We start from the raw sequence: 11940 nt of genomic DNA on the forward strand, positions 1-11940 counted from the left end.
TTTTCTTTCTTGTTTTTCTTTTCCCCCCAGGCTGGTCTTCAACTCCCCAAAATTCTCCTGCCTCAGCCTCCGGAGAGCTGGGATTACAGGCATGCGCCACCACACCTAGCTCCTGTTTTTTGTTTTTTTGCTATGCATTTCAGACTGGTCTTGAATTCATTGTGTAGCTCAGGCTGTCCTTGAATTTACAATGATCCTCCTGTCCCAGACTCCTAAGTGCTGGGATTATAGATTTGTGCCACATACCTGGTTGTTTTTCTTTCTTTCTTTCTTTCTTTCTTTCTTTCTTTCTTTCTTTCTTTCTTCCTTTCTTCCTTTCTTCCTTTCTTCCTTTCTTCCTTTCTTCCTTTCTTCCTTTCCTCTTTCTCTCTTCCTCCCTTCCTCCCTTCTTCCTTTCCTCCCTTCCTTCCTTTCTCCTTTCTTTCTTTCTTTTTTTGTGTCTTTTTGAGACTGTTTCACTATGCAGTTCAGGCTAGCCTTTAACTCATGGCCATCCTCCTGCCTCAGTTTCCCAAATCCCAGGGTTACAGGTGTGCAGCACCACACCCAGGTTAAATGCATTTTAACAGGAAGTTGTAGACACCTGACCAGGGCAGGTAAGGGCTGTGGCTGAGAGCAGCACTGCTGGAGCTCTGCTGCTGAGCAGTCCAGGCAAGCCAAGGAGGGGCATCTTGGGAGGCTGCACGTGGGAATACTAGAAGAAGGGCCCATGTGAGCTGTGAGGTAGTGCCAGGCAGGGTGAATAGGACCAGGCTGTCAAACACAGAGTGACTACAGCCCAGCCAGTGCCAGGGAACCCAAGTGTGGGAACGCCCTGGAGGCTTGGCTCCTGTCCCCGCTCAGCGCGGGAAATCTGTCTGCACATGCCTGCCAGACTAGCCAGAGTGAGGCCCCGAGTGCCTGCTCCCCAAACCTTGGTCTCCGATCCTATGGCGCTCACACTGCTGTATTTGGGCCCCACGTGGGGAGATTGCAAACTCCTGGAAGGTTCTAGCTCAGGCCCAACCCCCTCTTCCACTGGGGAGCGAGTCCAGTCAACATCTCTTTAGACTAAGGCTGTGTGATCAACTAAGAATCCCTGGGAAAAAGAGCAGCCCTTAAGCTTAATATGTGATAGAAGAGTGATATTAACTGACATTTATGGATTCTGTGCTGGCTCAGGATTGCCAGGAACAGAGACTAATTTAAAGACTTCTCAAGAAACGGGAGTGTGTGACCAGCTTGGGGGTGTTGGCAGGGGCAGCGCGCAGCAAGCAGCTACTCCCTCAGCATGAGCAAAGGCACAAGGGGGCTTTGTTCTGTGTTCGACCACCATATCCCCAGCTTTAATGTAAATCTCCTCATTTTGGGCTTTCTGAAGACAGGCACAGCTGCAAAACAGAGGAGGAGCTTGGAGAGAGAAGGGTCTGGCATCTCCCTCCTGGTCAGGGATCAACATTTTTCTCTAAGCACCAGGCTCTGCACTTTCATGGGAGAGGGAGACTCAGCCAATCAGAGCGCCGCATTCCTGGCTATATGATTGGTTAAGGCATAGGCATATTACGCAACCTGAGCCAATGAGAATCCTAAGGAGTTGCTAGGCTGAATGGAAGTGGGCCTGGAGCCATGAGGCCATCTTGCCACATAAGTTGACCTGCTTTAGGGGGAAGTTCTTCCTGGAGAGCAAAGCCAGAGGTGCTGGGAGGGAGATTTCTGATCTGTTGAGCTCCTGCATCCAATCAAGCTCAAACCTGGATTACTAGGAACTTAGTGGGTACTGAAACCAATTAATTATTTTCATGTATTTATTTAGTCAGTTGAGCTTATAGCTTACAACCAAAAGTCATATCTGTGTCACCGGGTGAGGCACTGACAACTCTGCCTAACCTGCTGGTCCATTTGTGCCCACAAGCGAGCCTCCTGGCCCTCCCCAAAACCCGTGTGGGCCCTTCTCCACAGCGTCTGTAAATTCACTGACACATAGTTCTTGGGGGTGCCAAGCTAGGCATGGAATTGAGCTTTATGGCTCTTTTCCCCAATTCCCCAGGACATTCCTGGTGACATCCCTCAGTCACTTATATTAACCACATAGGAATCCACTGGTGAATTGGGCTGGCAGCCTCAGTGCCTACTGTGAGGCTGTGTGGCTACTGAGGGTCAAGCACCAGTGGGCCTGGGTAGACTGGTGTGGTCCTACCCTCCAGGAACTCCAAGGAATGTCTCACACCAGCTGTGGGCAAGTTGGACACCAACTGGGCAGAACTTACCCAAAACACCATTGGACAGAAGTCAAACAGACCCTGGCAGCTCACAGAAAACTAGCAAAAATTTGAATTCCTCCACACTGAGGGTTTCCAGCTCATTGAATGACTAGGATAATTTGGCAAACGTGAGTTCACATCTGTGCAGAGCAACAGCAAGAGGCTGCCTTCTGCTTTATTTAGGTATCAGCCTGGCCACTGTGGTTGTCTGCCCTCAGAAACCCCACCTGGAAGTTCAGAGCTAACTCAGCCTGCATAGTATGGTCCCGGATGAAGGAAGGTCCAGATGAAAGGAACAAGGAGGGGCGAAGGAAGAAGGCAGTGAGGAAGGGCATAGATTAGAGGTCTCCCAGGACTAGCATCCCAAGCATTCCCCAGAGCCCAGCCCATGTTCTGGAAAGCTGGATTTGGTAAGTAAATAGATGGACAGATGATGAATGGGAGCAAAGGTGACAGCTACAGAAAACCTCTTCCAGGTGACAGTGATAGGAAGCCAAGGAGGTTGGGGGCATGGAGTCCAGTCCGGGGCACATTCTTTTGTTGATATTAGGGACACAAAGGAGATTCCGCACTCAAGGCCAGGACTTCCGGCTTCCTACCTCCTCCCTTCCTCCTGCTTGCCTCTGAGGGCCTCCCCACCTTCAACCTTTCACCATGAATTGTCTTTCCCATGTCAATCCATTGGTTTGGAAAGGAAAAACTTCTATTCCTAGCCTAAATGGAAAAACCAGCACCCCAAGAAGAAAAGTATTAAGTTGTTTACATCTAAAGACCGGACAGTGTGAGACAGAGGCTGCTGCCTGCCCCATGATGAGCCCAGGGCCCCATAGCTCTCTGTTTAAAAAAGGAAATGCCTGATGATCATCCTTCTGTTAGGTACCTGGAGTAGTCACACTCAGAGACAGGAAGCTGAGTGGCACTTGACAGACCTGGGGGAGGGGAGACTGGAGAGTCACTGTTTAATGGGGACAGAATTTCACTTGTGGATGGACTGAGGGAACACCATTAATGCTGCTGAATTATGCACTTAAAAATGATGAAGGGAGCCAGGCAGGGTGGTGCACAGTTGTAATCCCAGCACTCTGGGAGGCTGAGACAGGAGGATGTAGTCCGCCTGGGTAATCTGGTGATTTAGTGAGACCCTGTCTCAAAATAAAAAAGGGCTGGGATGTAACTCAGTGCAAAGGCTCTGGGTTCAGTCCGCAGTACCAGAAAAGGATGGATGTGGGGGCTGGAGATGTAGCTCAGTAGTAGAGTACTTACCTAGCATGAACAAGGCCCACAGTTCAATGGTTCAATCCCCAGCACTGCAAAACAGAAAAAAAAAAAAAAAGATTAGCAAATCTTATGCATATTTTATGGTACGTTTATTAATTTATTTTGGATTGTTTTTTGAGACAGGGTCTCCCTATGTGGTTGGCCTCAAACTCATAGTCATCCTCCTGCCTCAGCCTCCTGAGTACTGGGATTACAGGTGTGTGCCATCATGCCTGGTTTATAACAATTTTTTTTTTTTTTTGGTACCGGGAATCGAACTTGAGACCTTGCACTTGCCAGGCAGGCGCTTGTACCACTGAGCTATATCCCCCGCCCTATAACAATTTTTGAAACCCGGTAAACAAGCAGAGAGAGTTAAACGCTTCTCAGCTCCCACTGAGCCCTCCCTCTTGACAAAGCCGGGCATCTGATGCGAACTGGAAAAGGAGGGACCGGCTCCCTGTGTGGTGGGCTTGTCTAACACGGATGCACAAGATTGAGCTGGGTGTCAGGGAAAGATCAGCGATGGACAGGGGTGTGGGGAGGCAGGGGAGGGACGCCCTGCCGGAGGTGGCCCTGGGTGCCCACAGAGCTATCCCCTGTGCTGAAGGAAGTGCCCCGGACATGCGGGTCCCAGCCCCCTGCTCCTGGTTTTCTGTGACCTTGGAGCGCACTCAGCTCTGGGCTCCTCTGGCCTGGGAAGGGTGAAAAGGCCGGAAGTAAGTGTGGCAAGCGCAGTGGGTGCCGGTCTCAGAGGAGAGGGCGGCTGTGTTTTCAGAGTGGCTTCCTAGGTTCCCTCTGATGGGTGTTTGGTGGGGCAGATGAGTAAGCACGGTGCCAGGGGCTGGGCACATTGGCTCATGCTCCCTGCCAGTGCACCTTTCTGATGCTGGACAACAAGGAGACCTGGGAACAGGGAGACCTGGGGATTGTGTCCCATACCCGGCGCAGTCAGCGCTCAGGAACTTGATGAATTCCAGACGCTCACCACTGTGCAGGAGCAAGGGAGCCCACCAGTCATGACAAAACGGCTAGGGAAAGGCAGGCCAGGGAGGCGCCCGGCTGCGGGGCCCCTGATCCAGCACAGAGAGCCGAGGGACAGGAAGTGAAGGCACAGACCGCGTTTGTGTCAGGGTCTGACCCTGGAGGTGATGGTGTTAGGAGGTGAGACTTCTAGGAAGGGAAGTTGGTTCCCTTATGAGCAGGGGCCGAGAGAGGGGCCCGCTCCCTCCCACCACAAGAGAACACAGCGAAAAGACAGGTCTGAGAACCAGGAAGCAGCCCTCACCAGACACTGAAGCGGCTGGCAGCTTGATCTTGGGCTTCTCATTCTCCAAAAATGTGAGAAGTGAGTTCTTTGATGTTTACAAGTCTCTGGGGTTGTTGCATTTTGTGATAGCTGCCTGGACCAACCAAGATAGACACAACCCCACCCCCTCCACAGCCCTGTTTTTTGTTTATGGTCCTGGGGATTGAACCAGACCTTTCGAACTGAATTATATCCTCAGTCCTTAAAAAAAATTTTTTTCTTAAATTTTGAAACAGGGCCTTGCAAAGTCACTAAGTTACCCAGCCTAGGCTCAAACTTATGATCTTCCTGCCTCAGCCTTCCAGAGTGCTGGGATCATAAGTGTGCTCTACTATGCCCCGCCCCTTTATTTTGGCAATACAGCTGCTCTATTTTTTTTTTTTTTTTTTGAGACAGGGTGTTGTATAGCTCAGCCTGGCCTTGAACTCACTATATGTATGCAATTTATCCCATCCTCCATCCTCCACCCTTCTCAGTGTCTTTGCTCCTCCTCTTTCTCCTTTTACTTCTTTGTTTCATTGGGATTTTTTGAGACAGGCTCTCACTACATAGTTCAGACTGATCTAGAACTCGCTATGTAACTGAGGCTGGCCTTAAACTCACAGCAGTCCTCCTGCCTCAGCTTCCCAAGTGCTGAGATTACTGGTGTGTGCACCACAATGACTGACTACTATTTTTTTCCTTTGAGATAGGGTCGCACTACATAGTTTGGGCTGGCCTTGAACTCATGGTGTTCTTCCTGCCCCAGCCTTTCTAAATGCTAGGATTATAGGCATGGGCCGCCACACCCTGCTCTTCCTCCTTTTATTTATTTATTTTTCCTTCCTCCTTTTAAATGATGGAACTCCTCAGAACCTCACTGGGAGCCTTATTTCCCACGCACTCTCTCCCAAGAGTGCCTGCTCTCCCTGCCCACACCCCTGTCTTGCCTATCAGACATCTCCACTTCAGCTGTCTCCCAAGCAAACCCAGTGGCCAAAGGTGAACTCTAGATTTTCCCACCGGGGCCCTGCCGGCTCCTCCTTCATCCCAGAAAATGCCACTGCCTGCCTGCTCACTGGCTCAGTCACCCAATCCACAAAGCTGATGTTTCCCCTTGAGGTTTCCTTTCCCACCCTCTGCTTTGCGTACCCCACGGCCCCAATCCCTGCCCGCCATCTTTCCGGTCTGAGTGCTTCTCTCTCGGAGTCATCCTAGACCAGCCCACTGCTGCCTCGATGGCTGCACTGTCTCTTGAAGACCTCCCGCCCTTGCCACCTTGCCTCTTCCCTGCTAAGATGCCTTCCTCCCTGTGCAGTTAGAGTCATTGCTGTCAGATCTGCCCCTTCCGGAAACTATTGGAAGCTTCCCTCTGATGAGACAATGGAGTGACATCTGCCACTGGAGGCCTTGGCCTCTGCTTTTCCCACCCCATCCGTCCTCCTGGCTCACCCCACTACCTGCCAAGGCTTTTGCTTCGTTGGCTCGCACCTGTCCGACCCTACCCCAGCTCTCAGAGACAGTCTGTACAGCATCCACATCCCCTCCTGCGGCCCTGCTTGCCACACTCTGTGCTTGGCTACCCCAGGACTCTCTCTCTCTGTCTCACTTCTCACCACTAATTTCCTCCCGGCACCTTTTTTTTTTTTTTTAATTATAAGAATATTCAGACATACACATGGGCAGAGAGGTGATAGTACAATGAGCCCTCACAGACTCACTGCAAATACTTCATAATTAGAATTTTTCATCTCTGTTTCACTGAGCCAGGGCTTTTTTTTTTTTTTTTTTTTTTGCCTGATGTATTTTAAGGCAAATTCCAAGCATGATGTCATTTTTACATACTGGAGCGTGCATTTCTAAAAAGGATCAGTGTTTTCTTACATAACCGTAACACCAGTAAGACACGGAACAAAACGAACAATAATTGTTAATATCACTTCCATTCAGCCCAAGTCACATTTCCCCAGTGTCTCAAATGTGTCTTGAACTGCCAGCATGAGTCACAGTCCAAGCCCGAGACACACACACACACGCACACACACACACACACACACACACACACACACACACACACAGGGCATCTGGTTCTTGGATGCTTTGGTGTTTTTCACCCTGGAAGATCCCCTTCGCTTCCTGCTGCACATTCTGGATCTGTCTGCACCTTCTTGGAGTCACATAATGCCTACCTCTCTTCTCCATGTTCCCTGTAGACAGGAATAAGCTCTAGAAGCAGATGAGATCATACAGGTGATGTTGTGTGCTCCTGTGTCACTAACCCCAAGGTCTACAGTGCCCGCTGTGCCACCTTCATGACGCTGGCACTGGCCATGGGATCTGGTACCTGCAGCCTTATCCTTCCATTATAAAATTTCCCATCCACTCCTTCCTTGATAGTTTCAAGCAATGATAATTTTATTTATTTATTTATTTATTTTTGAGACAAAGTCTCTCTATGTATCCCAGGCTGGCCTTAAACTCACTATGTAGTCCGGGCTGGCCTGAAACTCAAGGCAACCCTCCTGCCTCAGCCTTCCAAGTGCTGGGATTACAGGTGTGAGCCACTATGCCCAGCTGGTACTGGGAATTGAACCCAGGGCCTTCTCACTGAGCTACACCCCCCAACCCTTCTTTTTATAAAAATTTTTATTTTGAGACAGGGTCTCACTAAGTCTCTCAATTGCCCTGGCTGGGCTGGAACTTGTGATCCTCCTGTCTCAGCCTGCCAGAGGGGTGGGAACACAGGCATGTGCCACCATGCCTGGTGATAGTTGTTTCTAGAATTAGTTGCCTGGTTTGGGATTGCAAATGGTATGTATTCTCCAGTCCGTTCATTGAGCTGGGGAGGACACAGTGTGGGAAGGGCTGCATAGTCTCCAGAGAGCTTTGAAACAATCATAAAACAGATGAGAAGTCCTCTGTGTTTTATCATCCCATGCCCCTGCAATCTTAGATGGTGTCGGCAGTGAAACCCTCCTCCAGGCTGGAGCAGAGGAGTGTTCCCTCCCCCACCTGGGCACACCCTGGGTATTCACTAGAATCTTCTGGAAAGAAAGCTTCCAGGGCCATTTTGGTTGCCTGAAAAGATAGCTCATTTGGTGGAATAAATGCTTCATTCCTTTAACTTAACTTCATATCTTTATTCTTCATAACACTTGAGACACTTTGTGTTTGGACGTTCGTTTACTTGTTTGGGGCCCTTTTCCTGTCAGAAGGAAGCTGCCGAAGGCACACAGGAGGCACTCACATTTCTAACAGGATGAGGGTGTGTGAGTGGAGTCCGGGGAGGGTGGGTGGGGGTTCCCAGGTGGCGCTGGGCGCGGGGAGGATTCCAGGAGGAGACTTGGAGGAAGGGACAGTTGTCAGGGGGTCTGGGGCCCTGGCTGAGGTGGAGAGAAGCCCCAGAGTCAGCTCCCTGGACCTGGGCAGGGGTCATGGCTCATCTCGGCCCCTGCCTGGGCTGGAAGGGAACACACAGTACCTGCAGGCAGGGGTCCGGCCACATTCTCAGCCAGCCCTCGCCTCCTTCCTCGCCTCCCTTCCTCCCTCCTTCTCTCCCTAATTGCTCTGTTTTCCTTCCACTTCGCAAGTGGGTTGGCTAGGAACACCGAAGTCTGTTTTATATACATATAGATAGTTAGCAAACACAAACTGTGTGGCGAGCTGCATTCATCTTTATGTTATTAACACACAAAAGCAAGAGAGTTCCAAGTTAGAGAGTGGCTGCCATCAGAAAGTCATATGGGGTGAAGCGAAGGGGAGATAGGGAGAGCTCAGCCACACGCCTTCGTTGGAGGGGCTCTGCAGCACTGGGGCCACCATCTCCTCCGCCCTCATGTGCCGGGGCTGTTTCCATTCTAGGGAGAAAGGGGACCAGGACATGCAGAGGCCTGTCCACAGGTGGGAGAGGGTTTGGGTCATAAGTAAGCCAGCCAGCACATGAAGAAGATAAGATGCTTCAAGAACCCTTGGGAGACTAACTGGCTGATGTGACAGGGAGTAAATAGAGCTGGGCGTGTGGCTTCAGATAAGGTGGGCCAGGAAGGGCTTTCACAAGAGCACACATTTGATCTATGACCTGCGGCAGGAGAAAAATCCAGCAAGCAGAACTATGGGGGACAAGGAATAGTATGTGCAAAGGTCCAGAGGCAGGGAGGCCTTTGGTGTGCTGGTAGAGCAGCAGGCAGGCTGGAGTAAGTCAAGCGGGGGAGAAGGGATAAGATGAGTTGGAGGAGGGGCCAGGTGGGTCTCATGCTGTAGAAGAGTCTGGAGTTTACTCTGCTGCCACTAGATGCCCTTGGAGGGTTTTATTTTATTTTATTTATTTATTTATTGTTATTATTATTATTATTTGTCTTTTTGAGACAGGGTCTCGCTAGGCAGTTCAGGCTGGCCTAGAGCTCACTTTGTAGCCCAGGCTGGTCTTGAATTCACAACAATTCTCCTGCCTCAGCCTCCCGAGTGCTGGGATTACAGTCATGCGCCACCACGCCCGGCTGGAGGGTTTTAAATTGGAGAGTAATTCATCTGATGCACATGTTTAAAGCTCCCTTTGCGACAGGAAACTTGGACTGTGGGATACAGGGGAGATTAGAAGCTTGAAACCAGCAGTCCAGACAAAGTAAGATGGCAGCTTAGCCAAAGTTGGGGGAATGTGTGGTGGACACAGGGCTCAGGTGTTGGCAGTAGGAGGACCACACGTCACTGGCATACTTGGGTCTCTCTGAGGGAGTCCGGGTTGCATGCTGTTCCAGGACTATGTGCTGCCTGTGGCCAGGTGAGGTTAAACCAAGCAGCTACCATAGACCTCGGAGGCACCACCTCTCCCAGCCCACCCTGCACTCCCCCCACTGTGCTTCCTGGGGCCAGGTGACTTTGGAAAGCCTAGCCTCCTCTTTTCTGCCGCTGTTGTTTCTCTGGACTTGCATATCTCCCGTCTTTATCCGTTGTAATCAGATTCAAGGCCACCTCTTCTGAATGTTGTGGCAATATCTCTGCACCTCCCTGAGCTTCTGACCTGGAATCCTCTTGCCCTGTGTCTAGGTGATCTGGCCTGTGGCGTCTGATCACAGCAGATACGGAGCCTTCCCATGGGGGAGAACCCCAGTCCTGCTCACCTGGGCATTCTTGGAAGATTTCATCAGAAGAGCAGAATCTTAGCTCAGACTGGCCTGAGGAGGAAGGCTATTTAAAGGCACACTTCACGGAATATCTGGGGGGCTTCAGGTACAGCTGGATCCAGAGCCTCAGTCATGAGCATTGCATCTGTCCCTTGTCCTGCTACCCGGCAGGCTGTCCTGGGGTCATGGCAAGAATGCCCAATCCGGCTATTCCAGCAGAAGCCCTAGGCTTGATGCCCACTGGACCAGCTTAGATCCTGTGTCACCCCTGCTTGTCCTAGAAGTAGCCTGCTCTGATTGGTCGGGCTTGAACCATGTACTCACTTAGGATTTGGGATGTTGCTATGGTCCACAGGGGGGAGGAGTGTTTCCCAAAGGAAATCTTGGACACTAACCAAACAAAGCCACAGGGTCGCTCTGGAGATAGTTCCCCTAGCCCTTTCCTCCCTCTCAGCACCCCCAGGCTGAGGTCGGCAGCATTATTTTAAAATCTACATCCTCCCGCACTGGAGCGCTGTGACAGTCTCATGTTGCTATGACCCCTTCTCATGACCCTGCCCCTCACCACTGTCCATTTTCCCTGCTGCAGCCACGAAAGGTCTTCCCAATGCAAAAGTCGACCACATCCTGCTTAAAACTCTCCGTGGCTCCCTATTACTTGCTAGATGAAATCTATCCTTAGGAAAGCATGTCCATCCCTTGGTGACCTCACCATCCAAGCCCTCCATCTGCCGCTCCTTCCTCCCCTGGGATTTATGCTCCAGGCTCCTTAAGCCCCTCTGGAGTTGTCCCACGCCTTTATCTAAAGTGCCCTTTAATCAGCTTGTCTGCCTGGCAAACTTCAGTCACCACCTCCGCTCAGATGGCCTCAGCGTTCTCCTGCAGGTCAGAGCTCCCTCTGCTGGGCATACACAGCTGTTCACCCGCCTGAGCTGGGCCCCTCCGGCTGCAATGCTCTCTCAATCTTGATAGCTCTTCACATGCTGTGCTTGTCCCATCTATCTCCCTATCACAGAGACTGGGGCACCTTGGGGCACCAGGACTGGCACCTTGGCAGTGCCCACAGACAGATGGGGACCCAGGCAGGATCACTGGCAGGTATTGCCTGGTGGGTGCAGTGCCCCAGGGAAGGCAGAGTTGCGGGCTTTGGCTCAGCTGCCCCTACCCCACACCTTTCCCTGGCACTGTTTCCAGATTCAAGGGGCTGCAACGAGGTGCGGTGGAGCTCAGGGTTCTAGGCTTTTTGTTGTTTTTTTTTTTCAGACAGGGTTTCGCTAGGCAGTTCAGCCTGGCCTTGAACTTACTCTGTAGCCCAGGCTGGCCTCAAACTCACAGTGATCCTCCTGCCTCAGCCTCCCGAGTGCTAGGATTACAGGCGTGCGCCGCCATGCCTGGCCTTCTAGTGGTATTAATGGTCCTCTCTCCACCCCGACCCGGTGTCTGCCAACTGTTCCACAGAGATAAGTGTTCCACTCATACCAAGCTGGGCATCTCAAGACCCAGTTCTCAGTGAGACATCTGTGACTCCAAAACGGAAAACCTGTTGGGAGGGGGAGGGTCCTGAGCCTGCCCTCCCATTGGGCTCTGCTCCCTTCCTTTCCTCCTCCTCCTTGTACTGACAGTTATTGAAGCCAGGACCTCACCCACGCAGGGCAAGTGCTCCCCCACTGAGCCACTGCACTCGTTCACCCCAGCTGCTACTGCTGTCTTCTCTAGATGAACTCCTGGGCAGCCTGAAGGTGCCCCAACGCCACCATCAGGTCTGTGCGGACTTCTGCCTTGCCGTTTCCTTTCCTCTGCTTGCCTTGCTCTGGTCTCTTTCTCTCACGGTCTTCCCCACTCCCTGCGTAGGGTGCAGCACATGGTAAGTGCGTAACCTCTGTCTGTTCCCCCTGACTTATAGATCTATAACATTTTCCCCTTACTGGAAAAAAGGAGATGATCCCTCTCCACCTCTTCCTTACCATCCTCTTCTATCCCAAGTTTCCTAGTACGCAGTACCATTCAGCCCCTGCTGTTTCTTTTCTTTTCTTTT

Source organism: Chinchilla lanigera, unplaced genomic scaffold (genome assembly GCF_000276665.1).
Source record: "Chinchilla lanigera isolate Chin_1 unplaced genomic scaffold, ChiLan1.0 scaffold00067, whole genome shotgun sequence".
NCBI classification, from domain to species: Eukaryota; Metazoa; Chordata; class Mammalia; order Rodentia; family Chinchillidae; genus Chinchilla; species Chinchilla lanigera.